Consider the following 25,511-nt stretch of genomic DNA (forward strand, 5'->3'; position numbering starts at 1 on the left):
ACTTTCGGTTGCTATTACAAAATACCCAAGGCTGGGTAACTTATAAACAAAAGAGGTTTATTTAGCTCACAGTTGTGGAAGCTGAAAGTCCAAGATCAGTGTGCTCCATTTATTTGTTCAGCCTCTGGTGACGGTTCCCCTTGGCTGCATCATGAGGGTGGATGGCATAATGGCAGATGGCATTGTGACAGGAGCACATGTGGGAGAGAGAGAGAGATTACATGGCAATGGAAGAATCCAGACAGAAAGATGCAGGAGTCAGTCTTCCTCTTCTAAGAACACCTGCTTCACTCTGAGACCAGCATCAATCTCTTTCAAGGGCAGCACCTCAGTGACCTAAGAAGCCCACTTTTTAAAGGTTCTGCCACTTTCCAGCATCATCACACTCAGGGCCTAGCCTCCCGCGTGTGAATCCTTGGGGAATACACTCAAACCAACTCCAAACCACATCTCGGTCCACAGAGAGGACCGACAGGGTACAGCTGGAGCAGAACACAAAGTTTGTCTTTTCTTACGTGCACTTTTGTCTGCAGGGAGCACTTGTTTCAGGTGCAGATGCGCCTGTGTGGCTGGTCTCTGAGTGGACCCTCTTTGCTGCTGTGTAGTGCAGCCAAGCCTCCCTTCTAGTGGTCAAGAGTGGTGCTCAGGGTCTGGGAATGTGGCTCCGGGTAAAGCCCTTGCCTTGCATGTGAAAGACCCCAGGTTAGATCCCCAGCACTGGCAAAGAAACAAACAAAGCCCACTGAACAAAAGAAGCGTGGAATTTGGTGCTAAGATGCGGGGTTTGAATCCTTTACAAATTGTTTGACATTGGGCAAATTTTCTCACTTTTTCCTGGGCCTCAGATTGTCGATCTGTGAAGTGGGGATAATACCCAGGGCTTTTCTCGGGATGTGAGTGTAGAATTTAACGAGGTAGCGTATGAAGAAGGCTTATATCATCCTCTGGCTCGTGGAAACAGCTTGGCTGATACTGATCCGACCCTCTGAATGGCTGTGTCCGAGGCCTGATGATTCCCTGAACTTCCCTGACTGCCTCTTCCCAGAGCCTGCCTTTTTCTCCCAGAGTTCCAGCTCCTTCTCCTAAAATCCTGTACCTGTTTCTTTATTTATTCTGTGTATTGTCAATGCCCCCCACCCCCGAAATAAAAACCCCATGAGGGTCCCATTGTCGTGTTCACAGCTGAACCTACTGCCTTGAGGAAGGCACTGAAGGGCCAGACAGGAAGTAGTCTAGGCTGCGCTTATGCCCTGTGGTCTTTGTCCAACCTCCCAATAATCCACTGCTCTGCCCCTACGGTATCCAAGGATTTCTCCACATTGCGCAAAGGAATGCACAGGGCTGTGTTCCAATAAAACTTTATTTATAAACAGAAGCAGACCCAGCGTGACCTGAGGCTACAGTTTGCCCATCTTCATGTTACAGAGGCCTGCCACAAAATTCAGGCAGCCAGACGCCCCCCTCTACACCCCGATTCTTGCAATCGGACCAGATGAGTTCAGACACCTGCTCAGAGTAACAAGCATGAGTTTTTTTTAGAAGGAATGGGGGACATTCAAAGGAGAGCATGGGTCCTCTCAGTTTTAGGGGGTGGGGTGGGGGTGCCAGAGAAGTTTCCAGGGAATCCTCCCAGGCCCATCTTTGACTGACATCATAGGAACGGCAAGGACGGCCTCCAGGGGAAGCTGGCTGAGGCTCAGGAGTTGGAGTCTTTAAGGAAATTCCTGCCCCCTTAATGGTTTATTACCCTCTGAACAGCCCTCAGCAAGCTCTGTTTGTGACACTCTTGATATTTTGGTTGCCAGGGTGATTGGGGGTTGTGACAGTTGAGGTGACAAGGGAGGGTCCAGGCCACCTGGTGGAGTGTGATAGGATCTTGGAACAATAGTCTTAAGGGGGTGTAAAGAGCTGGGGAGGTTTGATCAGACCAAGTCCCCAGCCTCCCAGGGCTTGCTTGTCAGATAAGCCTCCCTGTGGCTTCCAGCCGCCCTCCATTGTCCCTCCTTGCTCGCCTGGCTACCTAACACTTAAACTAATTGAAAATTCTGGATTCGATAAAAATAAAATACAGCCTTCTATAGTTTTCACACGCCACCACAAATTCCATTGATTTGTTTTTAAACCATGTTAAAACATCTCTTTAAATTCACAACTTATGAGCCATAAAAAACAGCGAGCCAAAGTTTGCTGACCCCAGGCCAAGCTGTGCCTACATGGGGACATTCCGCCTGTGCATAAACCACAGCCCCGTGTGCCGGGAAACACCGACTTTCCGCCGGGACGGGCCACCAACCCGGCCCGCGCGAGCCTCCCCTTCGCCCACCCTCCCAGCCGCGCGCGCCTCCCGCCAGGCCCCGCCCTGCTTCGTGGCTATTGGCCCGGCCTCGCCCTCTTTCTCGATGGGGAACGCCCCCCGCGATAGGCACTTCATGCCTCCAATAGGACTCCGCAGGGCCTCGCGCTCCGCCCCTTGCCCGTTGGAGGCGGGCGTGGGCGGTCCGTTGAGGGGGTGGGGCGTGGAGCCTGGTAACCGTTGCCGGTAACAACGCCCCGCCCCGTCGCGGCCGGCGGGCGGGCGGCGCGAGGCAGCCCGGCGGGCGGGCGGCGGGAGCCGGAGGAGGAGCGGCCGCCGCCGCCACCGCCGCCGCCATAGAGACTGTAGCCGTGGAGACTGTTACTTACCAACGGGGACCAACACGCAGCAGCCGCCGCCGCCGCCGCGGGAGCCGCTGCCCGAACTCCCGGCCCGAACTCCAGGTGACCGATGCGACCGTCCGGGAAGTGCGGGGAGCGGCGGGGACCCCGCCCGGGGGGCCGGGGATCGGGGAGAGCACCCCGCCGAGCACCCCGAGCGCCCGGGACGGCGCACCCGGGACCCGCCTCCGCGCCCCGGGCCCCGCGCGCCGCTGAGTTTGGGGGTCCCTAGCGACGCCCCCTCCGTCTTTGTAGCAGTCTCGGCGAGGTGGGAACCCGTCGCCTCACTTTTTACAAAACTTCCTGGGGTGCGGCCGCCCGGGGACCCTCGGCCAGCTTTGGGCTCCCCATTAGGGGCCGAGGACCCGTCACTCTTCTGCCCGCACCCAGAGGCGGGAGCGGGTCCGCGGGCAACTGACCCGGGACGCTTCCCTCCCAGGCCTCGCAAACTGGGGGCGATCGGGGAGTCCTCTGCCGTTTACTCCCAAAAGTTCTGAAATCGGGGCACCCCTTGGGGCCCCTCTCTCTTTCAGTCTCACACTCCCCGAACTGGGGGTCCTGGAAGGCGCCGTTTTCGTTTTTGCCCCAGTTCCTGGATTTGAAGTGTCCCGGGACCCCTTTCCCTTGGACCCCCGAGACATACTGATTTCGGGGCAGCCCTGGAACCCCCTTCTCGCACTTTGCGCAGAAAAGTCGGCGTGCTGGCGCTGGGAGGGCCCCTCCTGCCCTGCTCGCGGTGAGACCCCAGCCCTGCGTGTGCGGGTCCCCGCCGGTGCTTCCCACGCCTCCCACCGAGTCTCCGCGCACACCCGCGGCTCCCCTATGAGGACCTACAAGGAAGCGGAAAAAGTTCGCCGATCCCCGAAGTGGGTTTTTTTTTTTTTTTTGAGTCTTCATAGTTAGCGCAGGAGCCGAGTGCTGGCGCGCCTTCCCGGCCGCGCGGCGCGGTGCGAGCGTCGGTGGTGAGACCCACCCTCGCCCGCACCCCGCGCCGCGCTCGTTCCTCTCCGGCGCTGCCCGGGAGGAGCCGCGGCGCCTGCTGCCTGTCGCCCGGCTCGTTCAGGGGCCCCGGGCCCCAGCTGTCCTGCCACTTGGGCGGGAGGCGGAGGTTCGCTTTCTTATTTTAACCTCGCTCTGCAGGAACGGAGAAGGGACCGGGCAGAGTTTGGTCCGTCCCGAGCACGAGCCCGGGGCTTCTGCCGGTCCCCGGGACCTCATTCCTATTTGGGATGTTTTTGGTACCCTCCCCCACTATTTTCTTGCTTTGCGTTGGGGTGAACTGTCAGCGCAGGATTTAGTGAGGTTCCCCCTCCCAATCGGATTCGCTCTGAAGATCCAAAGTTAATCAAGGTTTTGCTGGAGGTTCATGATCAGTTTCAGGGAACTTGCCCACAAAGTGCTGCTGCTGCTGCCCCTTCTGCGCGTTCCTCCTACATATGTACAGGGATTGTGTGTCAAATAAAATGTTAGAAGTGAAGGTGAATTAAACACACTTTCAGGCCAATAATCATGACGCGAAACCTCAATAGGAACTTCTTTTTAGTTTTGCCTGTCTGTACTGTCCAGATGTTCTTCTCTTTTTGTTTCATGCTCTGAAGCGGTGTGAAAGTTTAGACAGATATGTGTGTGTGTATGTATATTATTATATGAAGATTCTTACCCTGTCCTTCTGGATGTGACTACCTCCTGTTTGTCCCAGTCAAAGACTTGCATTGACCTGAAAATAACCCTGGAAATGGCCGCTCACCTATTCTGCTCACTGAGAAGCAAGAGTTGTCGGGTGAGAGCCCCTAGGAGAGGAATTTAATTTCCTCTGTCACTAGGGCTCCTTCATCCACAGGCTGGGCCACACTTTGGTGGGGGTTAATGATGGAAAAGCTACCACTGTTACTTGATCCTGTATAGCTCCACTGTTTGGGGCCGGGAACAGATTCAGAAATAGTCTGCCCCTGCAGCATGAGCCTTACCGAATCATTTCACCCTTGAGATGTGCCTCTACAAACCACTGAGCCTGAGAGGAGAGGGACAGAGTCATCAATTACCTCAAGTAACAGGATATTCAGTGAAGGTGGCTTTCTGGGCAAAGGGCACGTGTTACCTTTAAAAGTATTGGTAGTGCTGTTTTTCATCTCTTGATGGTGTTTATTACCCAAGTGCTAATAGGATGGATCTGTGCACCAGAAATACCACACTGGGGAATGGTTTCTCTGGGTCTCATTCCTTAGATCTGATTTTGAGTTTCATATCAGAGTTAAAATTAATAGTAATATTTAATTAATTTAAACTTAATTAATATTGTAATTGAGTAAAAAAATCTGAGTATACTTGTGAGTTTTTTATATGAGTAGTGTTTCTTTTGCTCATAAAATTCTAGGACTGGTCGGAACCACATCTTATATGTTAGTTTTTAATTAACTGAAGGGTGACAGTTTCTTTATATAATGCACCCCATGCCCACCTACTTATTTGTAAATTATGAAACTTTTTAAAAAGCAAAGGGAAGTTCCCAGAGAGACCATCTCACTTCTTGGGACCCTCAGCAATTGGAAGAGTCGTCAGCACCATTCCCCATCAGCGTCCAAGTTGCAGGGTCCTCTGCACTCCCATGAGGACACATCCAGATTTCTGCCCTAAATTGTAGGACTATTTGCATGAAACGGAGTGGAGAAGGATCATAAGTGGAGTCATATCAGTTCAGGTCAGGCTTTGTCATCAGATGAGTCTATCAATTTGTTTTAAGATTTCCCAGTGTTCAGGTCAGAGTTCTGTAAGGGGCTGTGGACTTGTTTAGAAAGTTGCTTTGATTTTAGTTTCATATTCTGCCTCCTCCAGAATTTCAGTGGGGATTAACCCTCCAGGCCACACTCTCACAGCATGTGCCTAGCGTAGCAGACGCACTTGATTCATTAAAGGGACTGCAGAGTGACAGTGGATGTCAGGGTTAGAGAAATCTGAAGACACCACATGCTTCTTGGAAACCCCAAGATCAGCAAAGAATTCTTATAGAAAATAAAATGGAGAACTTTAGGAAAGGAAGACGAGAATGGCGGGGGTTTGTGGGCGAGGGAAGGACAAGGAAAGGGGGAGAAGGGCCCGGGAGAACCCCCAGAGGCTCTGGAGGGAGTTCCTGCCAGAAAGCGCCAGCCGGCTCAGGATGCTCTCCTTGCCCCAAGTGTCCTGCGGCTGCCTGCAGCTAAGCTGAGCTCACCTCAACCCCCCCAAACCTGCCCCCACCTTAGTAAATATTAGCAACTTGCTTCTCTCAGTTGCTCACATCAAAACCCTGAAGTCAATCTTGGCTCCTTTCTCCTGGGCTGTCGTATCCTGTCCACTGTCCCTTAACCATGTCCCACCGCTTCTCCTGGCAGTCCTGGTTCAAGCCACCAGGAGGGGCCTGTGCAGGTGATGCCTTCGGTGGCCTATGGCAGTCCATCCTCAGCCCAGAAGCTGTTCATCTGAGGGGGTCATATTCATTCCTGTTTTCTATTCTTCAGCTCAAACCTGTCCAGTCAGTGGCTCTCACCTCAACATGGAGCAAAAACCAAAGTCACCCTCATTCCCCAGTCAGTGCCTCCGTGGCCTCACCTTTGACCTCCCTTGCATTGCTGGCCTCTCAGAAACCCAGCACCTGCAAAGTCCTTGCCCAGGAATTGGGAGGGCTCGCTGCCTCCAAGCCCCATCCCAGATGTCATGGGCCACTCAGAAATGACGGTGCACTCGGCCTCCCTCCCCCTTCCCCGTCTCCGTGGTGTTTGACACTGTGCAGTCGGCCTGCTTATTTTGTCATCACCACCCTCATGAGACTGTTAGCCTGGTGAGGGCAGCAGTTTGTGTACCTTCTGCATCCCCAGGGCTGGGAACAACCCTGGCCCATAACAAGTGGTTTCCTGCAAGGACAGCCCCTGTGGGGTGGACAGTGGCTCCTCGGGGACCACGAAAGCCACCGCTGGGACTTGGCAGAGCTCAGACTGGATGAATGAGGGCCGAGAGAAGGAAGGAAAAGCTAGTTCCTCAGCTCCCGCCTCACAGGGAGTGACAGCATGGAGTGCGGCAGGAGGGTTAAGCAGGGAGAGGCAGGGACTGTGGATCAGTAGCGATAGCTCATATGGCTGCTATGGTAGAAGTAATTTCTATCAACCCCCAGCCCAGGGCTTGGCACCTACAAGGTGCTCAGGAAGCCTGTGGTTATAATTACTAAGTAATAAGTGGCCCGGATTGTCCATTTGTGACTGGATTTCCTGACTACCACCGGATGCTGAGGATGCATTCAGGAAGGACGTCCTGCTGGACTGCATGTGGACCTCGTGCGGTCTGTTTTAAGGTAGGAAATGCCTGAAGTTAATCTAGGAATCTAGTGGACAAACACATCCCTCTGCGAGGGTGAGTGCTGGCAGGGGCTCCAACAACCACACAGCAGCGTGGACTCCACATCTCGGCCACCGTGTGAGCCCGCCTGAAGTCAGCCCCGAGGTCCAGGGCAGCTCTACAGCAGAACTTATAGATGAGAACATTTCAAAACTGTTTCCTTCTGTTATCACTGCTCTTCAACGCCAGCCCGGTTGGCATCTGGAGGTGTGCCATCTGGAGACGAGGACTGGGCCGGTCTCCGTGCAAGGCCTTGAGCCAGGCCCGCAGGAGCGGGCGGCCGCGGGCTGCACCTGGCTCTTCGCTGTGAGGCTGCATTCCTGTTCCGTGATGCACGGTCCTGCAGGTCTTGACACTGCTCCGTGGCCTGGCAGGGCCTGATTCTCTTCTCAGTGGCTGTGAATTCTCCGACTTCCCGACAGACGCAGTTGACTGTCTGCAGCTGGTTCCACGTGAGTGGGTTTCGGAGCCACGGATCACTTCCCACCTGCCACGGTTCCCGTTCTAAACGGAAGACGTCATAAAGCCATTAAAACAGGGAGAACTGACATGCAGTGGCCCAATAGAGTGATTAGTTGTCATTTAAACAAAGCGCAGACGTGCTGCACACGGTGACCCTGTTCCTGTGCGGTCGTTTTGGCCCTGTGTGTCTGGGGACTTCGGTGACTCATAAGGAACTTTGTGGATGGTGAACTGAACCAAAACTTGAGGCCACACGACAGTGCCAGTGGTGCTGACCGGCCCCCTGCTGTCAGCGAAGCCCTCGAGGTGCTGGCCCTGTGGAGTTGGCGGGGAGAGGCTCGGGCAGGGGCAGCAGGGACCAAGTTCCTGTGGTGGCAGGGAACCAGCTGGGCCCGGGCAAGGCCTAGAAAGGGTGCTGGTGCCGGTGAGCAGCAGGGGAGAGGAAGGGAGCCGGCAGCTCTCCAAGGCCTCCGCGGCACGAGGAAGGGTTTGGCTGCTCTTGTGGGTCTGATGTAGACATCTGTAGGTTTGGCCCTGGTGTAGGTGTCCGTGGAGGGGCACAGCCACCGCTGCAGCTCTGGTGCACACCTCCGCCTTGGTCCATCGCTCACAGCTCCCGCCCTCTGCCAGTCAGGCCCCGTCCACAGCACGGCAGGTGCTCTCAGGAGGGAGGCCAGCTCTGTCTGCAGGGGTCGGGAAAGCTGTGAAGGAGGGCATGGCTCCTTCGCTGAATCTGGGGACAGTGGGATGCAGTCAGGCAGGTCCTAGTGCAAGTACAGAGCCCACGGGAGGTTAGGCTAGAGAGGGGACCCAGGGACAGGACAGGGCCGTCGTCTAAGCAGGGCTTGGTAAAACTCTCTCCGCTGGATCCAGCCCGGCCTGTCTGCAGGAGTCAAGTTTTGTTGGCACCCTGCCACGCCCATCCACTTACATATCCTGTCTGTCTGTGTTTACGCAGCAATGACAGGGTTGAGTATTTGCGACAGAAACAGAATGTGGCCTGCAGAGCCTGAGATATTTACAGTCTGGCCCACCCCCTGGCTAGCCCGGGTTTGTCTGTGTTGCTGGCTGAGAGGCCCTGGCCATGCCTGCCGCAGAGGCCCTGGGAGGCTGCAGGCGAATGCAGGGGATGGTGGTGAGGCCTTCCGAGAAGCACAGTGGGGGGGGGGGGTGCAGAGCTGAGGACCCTGAGGCCACGTGGGACCTGGGACTCTCTGAGTGGCCACGGAGGAGCCCAGGCCATGCCCACGTGCCTGCATTAGGGGTTGGCCGAGCTGGACTGTTCAGTGAGTGGGGAACATGGAGACACTGGTTTGGGGCAGGGGGAGGCGATGAGTGCGGTCCTGTACTTGGCGAGTCTGAGATGCTAGTGAGACAGGCAGGGGACCGTCCTCCAGGAGGGAGCTGGATGTTGGTGCTTGTAGCTGGGGGGCGGCCAGGCTGGGGGTCAAGCTGCAGGAGAGGTCAGCAGGTAATAGGTCATTTCAGTCATGAAGTGGGTGAGGTCACCAACAAAGACGGTGGAGAGTCGGGACAGAAGGCCAAGGACAGACTCAAGGAACAAGAAGCCGCAGAAGAGTCGGGAGGAAAGTTGTTGCGTGCTTTATTTTATTTTTATTTTTTAGTTGTAGTTGGACACAATACCTTTCTTTCACTTACTTATTTTTATGTGGTGCTGAGGATGGAACTCAGGGTCTCACATGCGAGGCGAGTGCTCTACCGCTGAGCCACACCCCCAGCCCCAGCGGGTTTTATTTTTAATTATAGCAAAATGACGTCCCCGGTCCCCGTGACCGTCTTAACCCTGGTGAAGCTGCAGCTCAGGGGCCGTGAGCGCCTTCACACTGTGCAGCCCTCCCTCCAGAGGCTCTCCCCCCCCCCCCCCCCCGTGAAGCCCCGCCCCTCAGCACTAGTCCCCGCCCCCAGCCCTGCTCCCACCCTGCTAACCCTGCTGCTGGGCCTCTGTGGGTGGAGTCCCGCAGGGTGTGTCCCCTGATGTCTGGCTTGTTCCACTGAACACCATGTCCTCAGGGCCCGTCCACGAGGTAGCAGGCATCAGAATTCCCTTACCTTTTAAGACTAAATGACGTTTCAGCGCCGGGCTGGACCACAGGGGTATCTGTCCACGGACGTGGCACTGTTTCCCCCTCCGGCTGCCCTGAGTCGGGCTGGACAGAGGAGCTCTGAGGGACTGTGGATGGAGGGAGAGCCGGGGAGGCGGCTGGGAAGGCCAGGGCGGAGATGACCCGAAAGACCGCGCACCAGCAACGTGGAAGTCTGGCGGAGCCTGGAAAGATGGGCCTGGGGCAAGCACCAGTTAAAAAAGGGTCCAGTCCTCAAAAAAAAGGCAGAAGGGCTGGATCATGAGCACTTGTCTCCCTGGAAACCGTCGCAATCATACGATGACATGGAAGTCCAGGCCCGAGGTTGCAGCAGCACCTAATTACGCTTATTTTTAAAATGTGAGCTGATCATCACTGAGAAACGCTGCTGTGTTTCCAGGAATAGTTTCTGTTGGGAAGGTGATCTGTGGGGAAGGCCTTGGTAGGAGTTTCCAGAAAAGTGACCAGCCCACGAAAACGTGTGCCCGCCCTACCCAGGCCGGGGGAGCCCAAGGAGAACACCACAGGGCCTCCCCCTCTCCTGGCCCCCGCACCTGCAGACAGAGGCATGGCAATTCCAGACCCACAGACAGTGGGGAAAGAATGCGCTTCCAGTTTTAAAAAGAACCTTCCTTTTCTAAAATGATTCTCCATGGTGGGCCTTGTTTCTGTGAAGACCTCTGTGGGGTCTCCATGTATTCAGCAAATACTTGTTCACCCCAGGTCCTCACCCTCTGAGGCGCTTATACTTAGCTGAGGCTGTGAGCGTGTCACTGCAGCATCCCGTGGAAAGCCGGGGTGGGGGGAGCACCTCACAACCGCTGGTGACTGATGTTCATTTGCTCAGTGAGGACCAGCAGATGCATCTCAGGAGCACGTGGCCTGAGCAATCACAGTGCGCTTACGGTTCAGAGCCGTGAGCAGGCCTGCACAGAACAGCTTCTGGGAGCCCCTGAGGACGCGTGGCGCAGTCCACAACAGGTTCCCTGGTGGCCGCGCTCATGAGGACACTGGGCAGGCAGAGGGAAAGCCCCGCAGCTGGCAGTTCCTTAGTGCACAGCCTGCAGGAGGCGGGACTGAGGACGGCCAGGCCTCCCACCTAGGCTTCCGCGGCCTGCCTTCCCGCTGCTGGTGTCCTGCCAAGCCCAGCTTCCCTCAGGGTCTAGGTGAGAGGCCTCTGGAGTCCTTGCCTTCTGCTGTTGGCTCAGCCCTCCTCTCCTAGAAGCCTAGAAGCCTCAGGTACCACCACAAGCCCCCGCCATGGCCACTCCGTCTCTCGGCTATGGCTCCTTTTGCAGCCGGGGCCCCTGCCTCTTGTGAGTCCTGCTTTCTCTCTCCGTCTCCCGGCCTTGCCTGGGAGGACAGATGGACACTCCCCCTCTCTACTTCATCAGCCAGACTTCTGTACTGGCCCCTTTGCTGTGACCACGCAGACAGCTCAGCGTCCAGGGCTCATCTCCGCCCAGCCCCGGGCCCTTCCCCCACCTCACCCTTCTCTTCTCCCAATAGATGCCAGACCCGCACCAGGTCTAGGCTTTCCTGTCCCCTCTCTGTGCAGTGTCACCTCTACATTGAAAATCGTGCTCTTACGACTCTTCTCCAATGTGCTGTCACCTTGGAAACTGGGGCCTTTGTTGGTGAGTTGGGTGGGATTATGTGGGACCAGCACTGGGTCCCCACCACTGCAGGTGGCCCCTGGGGCCCGCCCGATGATTCCTGGAGGAGCAGACTCTTGTGGTACCGTGGGGTGTCGAGCAGCCCCTGCTCCACCTGCCCAAGGCACATTTCCTCTCCAAACCATGGCTCCCAACTATGTCTCCTGGGTGGAGACAGAGTCACCGCCCCCTGGAGACCACTGGACTAATTAGCCAGAAGTGACTGGGACCACAGAAGAGTCACCCCGGCACTCAGCTTTGGTGTCACTATGCTGCTCTAACACACAGTAGTGATATATGCATCTTATTTCCTCTTTTCCACCGTCACAGGCTCTCCCTGCCATCCTTCCCACAGGCCACAGTATGTAGGTGTCACGTGTAACACCCGAGGCAGTAAAACCCATGAGCCTGGGTGCTCCCCAGACCTTTGGGCTCACACCAACTGAGCGTGGCTTTCAGTTTTAACAAAAGAAAAATCCCAACGCCTTCAAATCTCCATGTTTTTGATTCTGTCTAAATTAACATTCCAGCCCTTTCAATATGTAGATTCTTTGACAAAATCCCCAAAGAAATTTTAATCAAAGACCTCTACTGTTAATTGACTTCCTTTTTTTGCCCAGCCAAAATTGCAAGTCAAGTTCTTTTCCAGAAAGTTTTGGGGTCTCGTGGGGGGAGTGGAGTCTTATAATGGAAACGCTGCCTGTCTCATTGCTAGGAGCCGAGTACACAGTGGAGAATATTAAATGCCCAACTCTATGTCTAAGCCAATCCCAGTGGTTTGATTATCTCTTGTTTGGATTTGGGAGATTTCACTCTTGAAAAAGCTGATTTGGAGCAAATCTAGTGCAATTTCATTAACCAACCGACAGAATTCTCTGTTTTGCTCTGAGGAAAAGCAAGGGTAAGTTGTGTTGTAAACCTTAGTTCTTCCTGTGGCTTGAGTGGTTTGTGAGAGATTTGACAGCTCTCTTGACTGCTGGGCCACCTCAGGAAGTCAGCCCTGCGCCCCCAGCGGTGCCCCAGGAGGAAGCAGAGGTGCAGAGTGGGATCTGCCCCCCAGGACAGGACCAGACACTTCCCCAGGGCCTGGGTAGATCCCTCCCACGTGCTAGGATCTCCAGCCCTCTCTGATGCTCACTGAGGTCACTCAGGATTCACAAGCTCAATGTCAAAGACAAAGAGCAAGAATGTCCTCATGGGGTGCTGGAGGCAGCCCAATCAACCCGGAGGCGCTAGGTCAAGGTCACTGCCAGTGTCTCTGATGGTGTGGGAGATGCAGCCCACTGAGGTTCCCCCATCCTGGTCTTAGAGGGTTGGATCGGCCAAGGGCTCACCACACTGCCCCAGCAGGGAGGGCCTGATTCCTGAAGTTTCTACCAGGTACCGCTGATTTCTCATTCGACTAAGAATAGGCTTCTTACTGGGTGAGGTCTTTTGTTGTTGTTCTGCAGTGCTGTGGATCAGGTCCTCAGCTCGTGGCCTGCCCTACTGCTGACCTACAGCCCCTCCCCAGCTCACTTTTCCCATTTTTTATTGGTACATTATGATTATGCACCATGGTGAAATCCACTCATGGCGTGACAATATGATTTTCCCCTTTCCCTCTCCTCCTCCCCTGGCTCTTTTCCTCTACTCCACTGTCTCCCTTAGATTTTCAGGAGCCCCCCGCCCCCTTTCTTTTCCTTTTTCCTCTCCAGCTTCCACATATGAGAGAAACATATGACCCTTGACCTTCTGAGTTTGGCTGATTTCGCTTAACATAGTGTCCTCAAGTTCCATCCATTTTCCTGCAAATGACATGATTTCATTCTTCGTGGCTGAAGCAAGCTCCCCTGCATACACACACCGTGTTTTCTTTATCCGTCTTCCCTCGCGGACACCGAGGCTGGCTCCGTGTCTGGCTGTAGAGAATTGCGCTGCTGTGAACTGGACAGGCGGGAATCGGGAGTCACGGTCGCCCTGGCTGGCTCTCTTGAGGGTGAATGCAGAGGAGTGAACTGCCGCACGGTTTCTGCAGTGGTCACAGTCATCTGAGTGTCGGGTTTTTTTTTTTTGTACCAGGAATTGAATCCAGGGGTGCTTGACCCCTGAGCCACATCCCCAGCCCCTTTTCATATTTTATTTAGAAACAAGGTCTGGCTGAATTGCTTACGGCCTTGTTAAAGTGCTGAGGCTGTCCTTGAACTCATGATCCCCCTTGCCTCAGCCTCCCAAGCAGCTGCGACTACAGGCCTGAGAGTCATTTTTAATGCAAGTCAAACTCAAAGCTAATACAGAAAATTATTAACACAGAAAAGGTTAATACAGAAAATTATTAGCCAGAAAGAGTATCTTGAGGGACAGACCTTTAGAACAAATACAGCCACTTCTTGATATTCCAGCCCACCACAGAGGCCTAACTTCCTGGGCAGTGGAACTCCCTGGAGGATTCCCAGTAGAAACTCGGGTACACTTGTACTTCAGGTGTGTGGCACAGAGTTCTTAGATAAAATAACACCGCTGTGCCTCCGCCCGCTCGTCTCTGATCCACTAAGATCTTCTGGGTGGGGGTGGCGGTCCCAGTTCCTGCAGAGGGGGTTGGGCCATTTGGAAGTAGAAACCCAGCGCAGGTCAGCATGATCTGTATGAACCCTCGGAGGCCAGGTGTCCCCCACGGGAACTGGAAGCCCCAGGTCCCCAGATTCAGCGCCTTGTCTTCCTCCCAGAGGGCAGGCAGGCTCCTGCACTGCCCAGGCTGGGGGCCAGCTCACCTCGGCCTCCCCCTCCCCCGGCTGCCACCTTTGCCAGGCACTGGACCCTCCGGTCCCTCTGCTCTGGAGCGTCTGCTCCTGCATTACTGAGTGTTGGGTTTCGTGCACCCTCGCCTGGGCGGTCCAGTAACTTCTGACCTCTCCCCTCCCTCTCTCCTTCCAAATCCAATGTTTGAGGCTCCCTCAGTGACAGAGGGGGCAGGGTGTTAAGGTGTCTTTTTGGAACCTGGTGGGGCACCCTGACGTCGGGAAGCCTGCAGGGCTTATTAATGAACCGTGACTCTGTTCTAAGGTGCCGTCCTGGCGCGTGGCGCGTGCCGTTTGACTGCTGTGGGCCGGGCCGGACAGGCTGGTCCAGTGTCTCCCAACCGGAGACTTGCAGGGGATTTGTTTTGCTGAGTGTTCTTCCCGAACAGATAAGAGGAAAACTGCAGCCAGGCTTTAAGAAATATGTGAGGCAAATTGTTTTAAATGGAAGGAGGAACCCATCCAATAAGTTTCTGCAAATTGGCAAAAGCGCCATTATTTTTTTTGAGCAAAGTGCCCTTGTTTCCTTTGGGCCGGGAGCGCCCACAGGACGTGTTAGTATTCAAGCAAGAGGAGCCAGCAGCGCTCAGCCTTCAGGGCCACCAGTCCGTGCTGAGGCGCTGTGGGCGGCTGTTGCTGCTGCCCCTGCCCCTCCGTGGGTGTCGTCGGGGGCACCCAGACGACATGTGAACGGGGGCATGGTGGTGCGCCACGGAAGCTTTCTTCATGGACGCTGGGATGTGAATCTCATGTCATTTGTGTGTCACAAAATATTTTAATTTCTTCCAACCTCTTAAAGGTGTAAGAACCATTCTTAGCTGGCGGGCGGTGCAAAGACAGCCATGCCATCGGGCTGGGCAGGACCGGGCCTGGGGCTGTAGCTTGCTCTGACTCCTGCCCCCTCGGAGTCAGACCCAGGACCACCGTCCACACCTTCCTCCATCCAGATGGCACGGCCTGTTGCCGCCTGTCCGGCTCTGGCCGCCCGTCTCTCTGCCCTCGTCCTGCACCATGCACCCCACAGGGCCTAGGCCGGGCGCTCCCTGGACTCTCCACCGCCTTTTGCCAGGTGAGGGTTACTTATACACTTGTCCTCTTCTCTGTCACCTTGAGAAGGACTCCCCTCCGCTACATTTGCAGGTCACCCAAAAGGACTTATTGAACTGACTTCCACCTTAGTTGATCAAAATCATACTGACATCTAAAAATTTTGCCTTATTTCTAGTAAAATAGGGTCTCTTAGATAGTGATGTTTTATTAAGACTCTTCTAGATCATTTCTGACCAACATGGAAACATAATGCAAGCCACGTGCAATTTCAAATTTTAAAAGGTAAAAAGAGATGTCACCCAATGCACAGTATTAAAAATATTTCAAAATGTAATATAGTGGGGAAGACTATTACTGAGTATTTTATGTTTGTTTTGTGTGCTACGTCTTTGAAATCTCAGTGTGGACCAGCTGCATTTCAAGTGCTCTGCCCCTATGGCCATCGGCGCTTACACTGGCCTGATAGATAAAGGCATTCAAGTGAGGACAGGCACGATTTTTAAGTCTCTCTCTCTCTCTCTCTCTCTCTCTCTCTCTCTCTCTCTCTCTCTCTCTCCAGTGATGGGATGGAACCCAGAGGCTGCACTTCATAGCCACTGAAGTTCAAGGTCACGCACAAAGCCCACTTGACTTGAGCCCTTTCCCTTTCCTAAGGTGACCCTGGTTGGCCTTGGTAACAGGGGCCTCCTCCTCAGCTGACCCATCCACCCGGGAGCCCTGGTGGCCGTCTCAGGACTCTGGAAGCCTTTCAGAAGTGCCTACCACCTTTTTACTTCCTCTTTGACCTTAAAGTCATAGCTTCCCATTGTGAGAAAAAAAAAATCCAAATAATACAAAGAGAAAGAAAAGAGCCCGCTCCCTCTTCCTCTCTCCCCACCTCCTGCCACCACTGAGGAAAGTTAATGTGAACTCTCCAGCTGTCTCACTGCATGGAAAACACACCTGCTAATACTTTATTTTGTTTTATTTTTAAGAGACAGGGTCTTACTCTGTTGCCCAGGATGGCATTGAGCTCCTGGGCTCCAGTGATCCTCCTGCTTCTGCTTCACAAGTAGCTGGGGCCACAAGCGTGCCACCCTGTCCATGCACACTCATGTGCCACAGATTCACCCTTCTGATGTGTAGTTTAGTGGGCGTTGACCTATCACAGGGCTGTGGTGCGCTCACCAGCACTGATTCCAGATATTCCCATCACTCTCAAAGCCCTGTCCCGTGAGCAGTCACCCCTCCGCTCCCCAGCCTCCTGCACCCTCGCCGCCCCCACTCTGTGGACTCTCCTGTCTAGACATTCCGTGTCCGTGGGTCACACGCTGTGTGGCCTGAGAGCCTGGTGTTCTCCAAGGCCTCGTGCTGTGCTGCATGTCAGTTCCACTCCTTTTTATGGATGAACTCACTCTCTGGTGTTTTCAAAGAGAGAGCTCCGGGTGTGCCCCTGTCTGCACCCACGCCTCTCCCCGACGGCCACCTCCCTCGGCGTGTGCCTGCGGCCCTCGGCCTGCGGCCCGGGCTCCCTGCACAGGTGTGTCCTGCAGGCTCCTGTGCGGAGGTGCGTCAGTCGCGCTCTTTCATGGCACCTCACCCTGGGCTGCAGGAAGCCAGCACCGTCCCAGCACCTCACTGAGCACCAGAGATGTCCCCTTGGCCTCTGCGTCTTGCCACATGTCATCCAGGCTCCACTCCTGCAGCAAAGACGACTTCCTGCTTCTGCCCTTGCCTCAGACGGCCCCACCTCGAGCAGGACAGCACGCCACCACCTCCCCCGCACATGTGTGTCATCTGCCCAACGTCCTTGTTCCATTCTTGGCCCCAGAACAACACAGGCTCCGGACCTTCTAAGCATTTTGGGATACCTGGTCACAGGCCCTTGGAACCTGATGACAGCTGTGTCCCCCTGCCGAGGAAAACACGCTGCACCCACCTTCCTTCTGCAGGCCCCTGCCAGCCCTCTCCTGGGCCTGCTCACTGTCAGGCCTGCCCTGCCACTCGGGCCCCACGTGCCTGACTCAGCCTCCTCCTGTCACAGTGAGCTGCATGCTCAGGCCAGGCTGCCTATGCCCCAGGGAGCCTGCGCTGGGCGGCTGTTCCACCACAAGTCCAGGCCTGTTGCCCTTGGGCAGCCTCGCCTTCCTGGCCCCGGGATTCCCTGCTGACGTGTGTTCTGGACTTCCCTGTCTCTGCCCCTTCCCCAGAGGAAGACCTTTCCCCGGGTCCTGCCTGCAGCCTGCTGTGCCACCCTCGTCTGGAAGTGTCTTCGTGGGTCCCTGTGGATCCCTGTGCCTCATCACGCCAATTGGGCATCGGTCTGTTCTCTCCTCGAGGAGGGAGTCTGTGATGAACTTCGTTCTTGCTCTTCTTGACCTCTGATTTAGTATAAAAAAAACAATTTAAAATCAGAATTCCTAAGACCTAGAACTGGACACAGTTATTTATCCTTTATCTGAACTTTTCTCCTATTTTAAATCTACTAGATCATAATTTTTAAGCATCTTTAAGGTCTCTGAGACACCAACCTCAGTTGATTTTCCTTTTTTTCTCTCAGGAATGCAGAGCCTTCTAGTGGCTCCCTGCTCCCCCCACCCCGCAGTGGCCTGCTCGCTGAGGTCCAGCTGGGCCTGCAGTCTGTGGTTCTTCCCACTCCCAGCAGGGCCTCTTCCCACCTCAGACCCCACCGCCCAGCCTCTGTGCTAGGCGCTGTCCACTCCGCTCCTCAGTCATCCCCTGGTCGATTCTATTTATGGGGCACCAGAAGCAAGTCACTTCCTTCTACCTTTTCTCCTCCCTGTTGCTGGATTTTTTCCCAAAGAAAGTCTCTTAGGAATCGTTGGTTACCAAAGTTCATTTCTGAAAATGTTAAAAAGAATTTTGACTTTGTAAGTTCTCAGCATCACATGGCACTTCTTCCAAGGCAAAGAGCCTGGTAGTTTCTGTATCAGCTCTTTTTCTCCTGTCATTTGTTAACTCTTACCATATCATTAAAAAAAAAAAAAAAAAAAGCACAAGGTAAAATCCATGTGACATAAAACTCACCATTTGAAGATGGCTTCCACTCAGTGGCCTGAAGACATTCCAAGTCAGCCCCAGAAGCCCTGTGCCTACCAGAAGCTAATCCCAAGCCCCCAGCCCATCACCAGTCACCCATCCCTTGTCTGTCTGTACCACGTGGCCTTCTGTGACTGGCTCCTTCTCTTAGGGCGATGTTTGGAAGTTCATTCATACTGCGACATGGATCTTCCCGGCTGAGTGGTGTTTAATTGTATGTAGATATCACAGTTTATTTCTCCATTTACCTGTTGATGGACATTCGGGTTGGTTTTTGCTTTCTGACTGTTATGATCAATGCTGCTGTGAACATTTGTGTGCGGATTTTTGTGTGGACATATTTTCATCCTTCTTTCTTCATGTAGGTAGGGTCACGTGGCTGGTCATGTGTAGCTCCCTGTTTAACTGCAGTGTGTCCTTCTCGCTGCTGTGCCACTCGCTGACCCCAGCAGCAGGGCAGGCGGCTCCAGTGTGGCGCATCCTCACCAGTACTTGCGCCTCCTCCTTGTTTTTGTCATAGCCGATCTTGTAGATGTGACGAGGTTTCTCACTGGGGCTTTGGTCTGTCTTCCTGGGGACTGAGTGTGTTGCGTGTCTTGTCATGAGCAAGGCTGTCTGTCCCCGGGACCCCGTTCTGTAGTCACCTTCTCCCTCCCACAGGCTCCCTTTCCTCTCTGAGGTGCCCGGTGTCCCTGGGCCAGGAAGGTGTGGGCAGGGAGTGCCCACCATGGCACTGGGGTCAAGTTCAGCGTATGAACTTGAGGGGGACACAAACCTTTCCTTTTCGTCAGAGGGCCGGGATCTACAGGATGTGAGGGCTGTCCTCTCTCTCCTTGTGACATCGCCCCAGCTGTCACCTGTGCATACCCCTTTACAGACACTGTCCCCAGTCCTAGGACAGGGATAGGGAGGGGGCTGCTGTCCTCACCTTCAGACTGTCAGAGGCCTGCTAGTCACCGGGATTTCTAGAGGGAGTCTGTAACTACCTGGGTTACTTATCACATCACTGGCTCATTTAGAGCTGTCGGAATTCTCCGGGAGACGGGAGCTGGTCCAATCGAAGGCACAGCCAGCAGACCACCGCGGGCTCAGGCGACCGGTACCTGTTCACACAGCCGGGAGCTAAGGAAAAACAACAACAACAAAAAATCTTTTTTATCATTCAAGTTGTTGAGAAATAATCAAAAGAAAACTATTGGGGCTGAGGCTGGGGCTCAGCGATAGAGCCCTCGTCGCAAGTGTGAGGCCCTGGGTTCGATCCTCAGCACCTGAAACTAAGGAAATATAAAAAAGAAAAGCAAAGACGAAGAAGAAAGAAGACTATGTGGGGCCACATGCAATTACGTGGACCTCACAGTTCCGTGTCGACCGAGTTTCATTGGCCCACGGCCAGGATCACTCCACGCCAGGTCTGGCCTCGGCTCTCCGGTGGGGACGGGGACGCGTGGTCACAGCAGGGACTGTGGGCCCTGCGGAGCTTCACGTGTTTGCTCCTGGGCTCTCGGTGGGTGAGTCACTCACTCTCACACACACACACACACACAGACACACTGCGCTTGGCTTAGCCCTGGGTGTGCACAGCTCATGTGTGTATGAGCCGGGCTGAGTTGAGGTTCACAGCTGTGGCTTTGATTTGAGCCTCTTCAGTGGAGGTTGCCGTCGGTTTAAGGGAGAGGGGAGTACTTACTGTCCTTTCCTGGCTGTCCTAGTTAACAAGCCTTCGCCGGCCACACCGGCTCGCAGGCTGCGCCCTGGCATGCAGCCCCTGGGCAAGCGCGGCGTGGGCTCCGCGGCCCCAGGATGCTCCAGCCCCTTTACGCTGGGCGCAGTATTTGTGCGGAACCTACACGCAGCCTTGTGTCAACTCAGACCTCAGATCCTCTGGAGGCGTCTACAGTGTAGACGCTGTGGAAATAGTCGCTACACTGTACCCCTAGGGAATGATGACCAGAACAGATTCTGCGCACGCTCAGAATAGGCACATTTAAAAAATGTGCGTATTTTCAATCTGTGGTCGGTTCAGTCCTGGGAAGCAGGACCCCAGGATGTGAAGGCCACTGTCCCCGGGGTCAGGCCGCCTGCCCCAGTGCCTGCCTTCCTCTCTGTGGCACTGTTCTTGGGGTTTCATGCCCTCAGCATCTGGGTTAGGCACAGACCAAGCCCCTGTGGCAGGAGGTGCTCTGGCCCCGGAAGCGCCCTTACTCTTCTCGGGTGGCCGTCCCTTGAGCACGGCTGCTTCCTGGTGGTGGGTCCAGCAGCCATGGACGTGGAGGTGCCATCCTGGCAGCCAGGAGCAGTTTTTGAACTTAGCTAAGTTCATTGCTGGTGCCACTGGGGAGAGGTCCAGGGGAGCCGCCAGGGGCCAAGCCAGAGTGGACCTGCAGCAGTGCCGATGAGTGAAAGTGTGTCGGGACTGATGGGTCAGTGAGGGCAGAAATCAGCCTTCAGCCCCAGCCCCTGCCTGCAGAGCCAAACCTCCCTGAGAGGGATCCGCGGCCCCCGAGTCAGGTATGGTAGCTGCGTTTTGGGGCTTCGGGTCATTGGGAGGCTCCCGGGGAGCTGGAGTTAGGCTTCCCTGGAATGAGGGGGGCAGAGGGGCAGCTTGGTCCCTCTGCCCAGAGCTGCCAGACATGGCAGGTGAGGGACTGTGCCCTTTTCCTGGGGTGGACCTTAGAGCAGATGCGCAGTTCCCCGAGCCCCTGCCTCCCCTCTGCAGGTGTTCCCCTGAGCTTTCCTGGACCCTCGGCACTCCCGGGCTTGGTGTGCTCTGGGTCATGGCCAAGGTGGTCTTTGGAGATGGAGACAGTTACCAGCTTGAGCTGTTGCCTTCCTAGAATATGGGGTGACAACTGCCACCTTCAGATTGGCCTCCCCCAAACGAGGGTGTCGTCTCCCTCTACTCCTGTGACGTCATGCTGGGCCCCTGTCCACCGTGAAGCTGCCTCTGCAGCGTGTGACCTGGGCCCACCGTCTCCTCCCAGGAAGTGAATTTGCTTTCTCACATTCTTTTAAAGACTGCAGACATGCAGACACACCAGGCTCACCTAGACTGGAGTCCTCGAATCCGTGAACTTAAGTCGACAGCAAAAACCCCAAACAGCCTGCTAATGTCCACCTCCTTCAGTCTGGACCGCCTTCAGACTCTGCTGGAAGTTGGGAATTTCTCCCCGGAACGGCCCAGTGCCTGTGCCCGCACCTCATCATGTTCAGGTTCACAGGCTCCCCCAGGTTCGATCCTTATGAATCCTGGCTCAGCATTAGGCTCCTGCTGTCACCACTTGAATGGGCGAGTCCCAGACTCTAAACCACTTTGCCCACTCTGCGCTCCTGTGGGTGAGGGGTAAAGCCAGCTCTCCAGGTGTCACCGGCAGGAGGGCCAGAGCTGGGAGAAGCTGAGCCCTGTAATACAGGGAAGGGCTGGTGCTCCCGTGGTGCCCCGGCTCCGTGCAGACTGGCCATGCCAGGAGGGAGGGAAGCACACAGTTGAGAACAGACGCAGCCCCACAGGAGGGAAGAACTGGGCTCACGGGGCTTCTCTCCCGGATCCACTTTTAAAACCGCACAGGGGGAAGCTGGGTGCCGGGCGCCTCTCGCTGTCATCCCAGCTCTCAGGAGGCTGAAGCAGGAGGGGGAGTTCTCGGCCAGCCTGGGCGACTGGGAGAGACCCGGCCTCAAAATGAAAGAGGGCTGTGGTGCAGCTCAGTGGCACCCGGCTGCAGTCCCCAGTGCCACAAAAACCAAAACAGTGAATGGGGCTGGGCATGTGGCTCAAGCGGTGGCACACTCGCCTGGCATGCGTGTGGCCCGGGTTCCATCCTCAGCACCACATACAAAGATGTTGTGTCTGCCGAGAACTAGAAAATAAAATAAAATAAATATTAAAATGGAGATGACCCCATTAAAAAAAATGGGTAAAGGTCCTGAGTGGGCATTTCTGCAGAGAAGGCGTCCACGTGGCCAGCAAGAGCCGCAGCACACAAGTCCTCAGCCGCGCGCTGCAGCGCAGGGAGGTGCCGGTTCACACCCCGGGCGGCCCCTGGTCAGTGGGTCTGGGCAAGAGTGTAGGCTTTGCTGGAGGAGGGGGCCCTGCGAGCGGCTGGGGCGGGAGCTGCTGGTGGGGATGTGACTGGCCGCCACCCGGGAACCCAGCAGGAAGGTTCCTGGCTCTGTGAGGTAGAGTGGCCTCTGACTCAGGAGGCCGGCTCTGGGTATGCATCCAGGGGCTGGAACCCTCCGCGGTCCGCTGTTCCCCGGGGCTTGACTCACGGCCAGGTGTGGGCGGCCAGGGGCCAGGCGGGTGAGTGTCGCCATCCACACCAGGGAATATTACTCAGCCTGTAAAAAGAAGGAGATCTGACACCTGCATTCATGTGGAGGAACCTGAGGAAGTCATGCTGAGTGAAATAAGCTAATCACAAAAGGACACAGGCTGCAGGACCTCACAGGAGGTCCCTGGAGTCCTTGGGGCCCCAGAGACAGGAAGCAGGGCTGGGATTGGGTGGGAGTCAGTGTTCCATGCGGACAGAGTTCGGGAAGATGGAACGTTCTGGAGATGGGCCGTGGGATGGCTGCTCACAATGTGAGTGTACCTGATGCCACCGGTCTGTGCCCTCCAAAATGCTTAAAATGGAAAATGTCCTTATGTGTCGTTTACCACAATTTAATCATATTAAAATAGTTTGCTGGTGGTTTTCCCAGGCCGACGTGGGAACCATCCCCCTGGTTGGGCCTGGTAAGCCCCTCCCTCGCTGGCTCTCTTAGGCCGCCCGCCCCCGCCCCCCCCCCCAGCAATACAGAGTGGACTTGCGGGCCGCACCCACCGCACGTCTTGGGAGAATGGCTGAAGGGAAAGGAGAGGCGTCCGTTCATTTCTGTGTGATGGCATCTGAAAGTCAGTAGAGGCAGTTGACACAGAGTTGATAAGCACGCGAGTGTGTGGGAGCGGTACAGTGTGACCTGCGCTGACTTGTGGAGCCCACTGTCCTTCACGTGGAGTCACACGTCATGAGTTGACCGTGCATTTCGCGGGCTGCGTGTTTGTTAGGCTCCGGTGGTTCCTGCGGTTTTTGTTGTTTGTTTCACTGCTGCTTTTTCTCCCTCTAATCTAAAAAGAGTGCTCTTTTATAATATAAGTCAGCTTATGTGGGACCCATGGGTTCAGTGTTCCCAGAATTCCCTTGGTAACCAGAATAAAACCCACACTTTACCCTGTGCCCCAAGGCCTCACTGATCTCTCCAGCTCCGTGCCCTCTGCTGCCCCAGGGCCTTTGCACCTGTTATTCACTGGGCATGGAGTGTTCTTTCCCACATCTTCCCATAGCTGTCCCCTTCTCAGTCTCTGCCTTGTCTCAGCCCAATGCCATCTTAGTGCCACCCCTGACTGGCCTATCAGAAGGTCAGGAGCCCCTCTCTACCACCACCCCTGGCCTGGCCCTCTTCACTCCCCTGACGCTGCGGCCTGGATCTCTCTGGAATAAGCAATGGTCACTGCGTCTGGTTACCGGTTTGACCCTGCGTGGGGAGGTTGCCAGCTCACCAGCAGTGCTGTCACCCATCGCTCAGAATGGCCTCGGCACTCAGAATCCACGCCTGCTGGCTTGCTTTTCTGTCTCTTTCTTCCCTCTTTCTGGCTTTTCGGGACCTGGAGCACCAGGTCCTGGCTCCACCCGCAGCGTGGCACACGCAGGAAGGATCCCTTTGCCGTCCACGTTTTAGACCCGCGCACAGTCATGTTCCATGTTTTAGACCCGCGCACAGTCATGCTCTGGGCACGTGGGACTGCCCTGTGGGCGCCTGAACTGTTGCTGGTTCTGTTTTACGGCCGAGTTGTCTGTCCTATGAACGTTCCAGTTTGTAAGTTTCCCTTAATGATGGACGGGGATGGATGGAGAACCCTGGGTCTAAGTGTGTCTTAGTCCATTTTTCTGTTGCTGTGATAGAATGCCTGAGGCTACGTGGTTTGTAGAGGAGAGGTTTATTTAGCTCTCAGTTCTGGGGATCCAAGAGCATGGCCCTGGCACCTGCTGGGCACTGGTGAGGGCCTTCAGGCCACATGACAACATGGCAGATGGCACCTGCTGGGGTGCATGCGGGAAGGAAGATCACGTGCTGAGACAGGAGCCAGAGGCCTGGAGGGCTGGCTCCCTTTCTGTGAGAACTTACTGTCTTAGGAACTGATCCACTGTGAGGTGCCCCGTGACCCAGGGAGCTCCCACTGAGCCCCACAGCTAGTGTTCCACAGCACAGCCACCTGGAGGCCAGGCTTCCCTCACATACGTCTTTGGGGACACACTCAAGCCATGCCCTAGCCCCTGCCGGGCTGTCTCACCAACGCCTCCTGTGGGCAGTTTGCCAACCCCTAAGAGCTGGTGTGTCTTAAAGGGCCCACAGACAAACGGCCGTCTTTAAGATGACGCCCAAGGTAGGCGATAGCCCGTTCCCAGGTCGGCAGAAGTAGAAATGCGTTTCTCTCTCCTCTTTCTGCCCTCTCACCTCCCATGAGGTGCGCACTGCTGATAGGACGGCTTGTGTCCTCCTGAGGCCTCTTCTGCCTGCGAAGCCACCCCACCCGTGTTGGAGACCTTTCTGCGTGGCAGGCTCTGCGCCCTGGGATTTTTCCCTGGAGAAGGCCCTGTACTATCCAGTGTCCACCCAGCATCGCTGCAGGGAGGACCATGGTGGATGGCGATTTCCCCACCGATGAACATTTGCTTTGCTTCTATCTTTTGGTGACCTCAGTGGATACCACCAGGGACTTGTCCATTTCCCTTTTTTTTTTTTGATAGCTTCACCTAGATAATGTTTTAAAGTTCACCCATTTAAACCGTTTGGTTCACTGGCTTTTAGATATACGCAGAGTTCTGCGACCATCACCCCTATCTAATCCCCCCAAAAGGAACCCAGTCCCCATGGACAGTCACCCCACTTCCCTCCCCAGCCCCTGGCGCCCACCAGCCCAACCTGTGCTGGGCGCTTCCCGTCAGTGGAGTCGCACACCGGGTGGCCTTTTGTGTGTGCTCCTGTCCCTGGGCACGGTGTGTCCCGTGGGGGCTGCCGTGAGTGGAGGTGACTGCGTGGCCCCGGGCTCTGTTGCTCAGGTGTATTTTCCAAGGATAAATTCTGAGAAAGGGAAAGACCACTTGCAGCTGGCCCTCCACCTCTGGCTCCAGGCTTGGGCTTCTGGTCTCAGGTGGGGTGTCCTCGCGAGCCGCCCTCCCCAGCAGCTCACTCCACTCCCTGCAGCGCGACCCTGGTGGTCCTGCAGGTGCCCAGCTGTCCTTGAATTCCTGCTGGAAGGGGAATGGGCAGAGCCCCCCCTCCCCCGACAGCGATGTGACCCCAGAAGCCTGCGGCACAGGAGGGAGCGC

At 55.4% G+C, this 25,511-nt stretch overlaps 1 protein-coding gene across 5 annotated transcripts in view; it reads left to right on the plus strand.

Moving 5' to 3' along the window:
• The first annotated feature begins 2,674 nt into the window (after positions 1-2,674).
• Positions 2,675-25,511, plus strand: part of Rfx2 (regulatory factor X2) — a 78,765-nt gene continuing 55,928 nt past the window's right edge. For 4 of the 5 annotated variants that reach the window (XM_026404403.2, XM_077795839.1, XM_026404406.2 and 1 more), the window contains exon 1: positions 2,675-2,757. The gene's annotated coding sequence lies outside the window, so the exon portion shown is untranslated. Of the gene's footprint in view, positions 2,758-19,640; positions 19,653-25,511 lie in introns of those variants that run through there. The other variant, XM_026404404.2, reaches the window with a different exon arrangement.

Source organism: Urocitellus parryii, chromosome 3 (genome assembly GCF_045843805.1).
Source record: "Urocitellus parryii isolate mUroPar1 chromosome 3, mUroPar1.hap1, whole genome shotgun sequence".
NCBI lineage: Eukaryota > Metazoa > Chordata > Mammalia > Rodentia > Sciuridae > Urocitellus > Urocitellus parryii.